General features: G+C 33.1%; 2 long non-coding RNA genes across 2 annotated transcripts; one reads left to right on the top strand and one right to left on the bottom strand.

Annotated features, from left to right (window-relative positions):
- Window positions 1-293: 293 nt before the first annotated feature.
- LOC134201108 (uncharacterized) lies at window positions 294-1,103 on the bottom strand. Its single transcript, XR_009976297.1, has 2 exons — window positions 963-1,103; window positions 294-522 (listed from the first exon to the last, which is right to left on the bottom strand). It is a non-coding gene; the product is annotated as an uncharacterized LOC134201108 (long non-coding RNA).
- Window positions 1,093-2,578, top strand: LOC110385996 (uncharacterized). The gene is made up of 2 exons (XR_002431241.3): window positions 1,093-1,186; window positions 1,974-2,578. It is a non-coding gene; the product is annotated as an uncharacterized LOC110385996 (long non-coding RNA).
- Window positions 2,579-2,876: the final 298 nt, after the last annotated feature.

Here is a 2,876-nt window from a genome sequence, read left to right as displayed (position 1 = left end):
ATGTCTACAATAGTGTTGTCGAATGTTGATTTACTTTTAATCGATCCTTTGCGTGCCACAAATCTCATTACTCGATTCATCGCATCAATTCAATTACAATCATAGTGTCACTAATACAAATACATATTTCATTACAATTTAGATTACAATGCCAAATTCGCATTCTTTCAACGTTTGATTGCCTTCATTGTAATAGTTGAAAACTACCCATTCAGTTTCCGAATAGATAAATTTCGCACATTTAAAAACTATCTTAGTAAAAACCTAAAAAATGATTTGATTCAAACAAATGATTTTCTCTTTCTTTTCTCTTTTACTATCATAACCATATTTATTTAATAAACACAATACATTACATTATTATATAATATTATTATATTTATGTTTCTAATCGATACATTCAAAACATTTGTTTGGCGTGAAACATCGATGTATTTCTTCGTGATGGTCCTATTTTTTTGTACATTTTATGGTCTGGTACCGCGATCTTTATATCATCACCGTATTTGTCTGTTTGGGATTCTGAAGCATATAATTGATAATATGAAGTGAAATGAAATGAAGATGATTAATTTGAGGCATCAATCAACTGGGATGAAATGAAAGGAAATGAGATGAAATGATATGGGATGAAATATAATCTCAGTAAAATAGTGGTCATTCACTGAGATTCTTTCAGACTTTTTGGAGGATCCCGAGAAGTTACGTCCAGCGGCTTTGTTTCATTTTCCCACATTTGTGCACTGTCACAGATATTAAACAGTTAATAAATCACCGTTATTATACATTTAAACCTGAAGAAAAACTAAATAGACAAAATAAAACAAAATATCACACAACTTCACTCCTCACGTTCCCGCTAAAAAGTCGAAATAGACTGATTATAGTTTGGCCAATAAGTTAGGGGTAAAATATCCATAATTCGCATAGAAAATATTTAATAAATGTACACAAGTACGTACGGCTGATTTTTCAACAGGGAAAAAATTGTAAACAAAACTTCTTTTTTGTTTTGAGCGACATCTATCGCCCATTATGGGTCAATAAACATAAAAACTAGAGTTTTAAAGTACATTGGCAACTGACAACAGATGTCAGTATGGTCCTTGTTTTTAGTTTACAGGTACTGAAATACTATGGTCTGTAAATATTCAATTATATTTAACGAGAAAACTCCGCTTTTCGGGTATTTTATGTCTTGATATATTTACATTTATATTGCCGCTTAGAATACTGCCATCATTAGTTAGAAATTGGATTTAATATGTATCACTGAAACGAAAATTGGTTACCAGATTTTGAATATTACCGTTTTAAAAATTAAAGATCGATAACACAAAGTTTAATTCATGCAAATGTGCTGTCTATTTATAAATATCACAAAATTACAATTTAGGAAGGTAAATAGAGGTCATTTAATTTGAGCCACTAAATCTAGTACTAGCTCGACTAAACAACGTTTACCGGGCACCGGGATCAACTCACAAAGGTAATTACAGTTCCAGTAACAATACCAGAGTTGGATGTCATCATTTATCGTAGGGTTGTTCGCTTTGTTTTTTACTAGAATTGGTAATAAAGTTAATTAGGTTGTTCTAATTAGGTCTACTTACGTTATTTAAATGGTAGCTGATTCGCGAGTGGATCAACTACCGGAACGAAATCGCGACCCGCTAAAACTACGTTTCGTTAAAAGTGCAGCTTATAGACATCACAAAGGACTGGGATATTAGGTTGATGTCTAAATTGTATTGTAAAATTGCTATCTTGCCCTTCAAACGAACGTATGGATTGTATGAGACCGTAATATCTATTATAGGCACATGGGTGCTATTTACCCGTGTGATGTCATAATTTGCCCTCTAGCCGGTGAATCTATGCATCTCGTATTAGAGATCACATCGAAGAATGCCTTCTCTTCACGTAAACTAAATTAATATGATTTTAAAATTTAATTTTAATTTATTTAACAGCCCTAGCTGGAGCGCGAAAATTATCCGAAAATGGCGGGAACCTACCTCGATGGCGTCTAATGACACGGGATCACCACAATAATGCCGGAGTTAGATTACCATGAAACAAACATATAGGTGCCTATATGTTATTTGATACAGAGGCTTAGTTTTAAATTTCAAATAAACATGTAAATTTAGGACACCGTACCTTTTATTATCTAAGGTGGTATTAGAAGTACTTCGAGTCAGAGTCGTTTGAAGGGCTGACAGATAATCCTACCGTTCATTCATTGCCCTGGCAATGTTGAGATACTAGAATAAAGGATTTTTTTAAATAAACTGTTCTAAAAGATATTATGCAAATATAATTCTTGCTGTTCTAACCAAAACGAAGAGAAACTTTAAAGAATCATATCTACATGTTAACCTTTCTTTCCTTTTTCTTTTGTATGATTATCTTTTAATCCTTCCGGTGTGAACAGTGCGTTATTTTGACAGAGTTATTTTGAAGGAGAACCTTTTTTTTCGTTTAGTAATTGATGCTGGACGCCAATGGGATCAGTTGGCCCACAATTGTCTGATTTAGACTAATTTTTAAGGATAAATAAAATATAATGTACGTTTTTGTGGTTTTATTGCGACGACAAACTCCTAAATGTATTATGAGGATTAGGTATATTTGGCGCGCTTTTTTTTTACCATTTGCCATAAGTGTATGTGCCAGGGTTTTGGATCAACTGAGTGCTCCGTGCGAGTTTTTTGACGTTCTCGATAGCGTAAAAGTCAACTCAAATTTGTATGGAGTTGGAACGTTTAATTATGTTTGCCGCTAGGGGCGCTGTTTCAACTCCATACAAATTTGAGTTAACTTTTACATAGATATCGACCAACATATACCAAGTCGAAGTTTCTAGTAAGAAA

Source organism: Bombyx mori, chromosome 23 (assembly GCF_030269925.1).
Source record: "Bombyx mori chromosome 23, ASM3026992v2".
Classification (NCBI taxonomy): Eukaryota; Metazoa; Arthropoda; class Insecta; order Lepidoptera; family Bombycidae; genus Bombyx; species Bombyx mori.
This window is presented reverse-complemented; position numbering and strand designations above follow the sequence as displayed.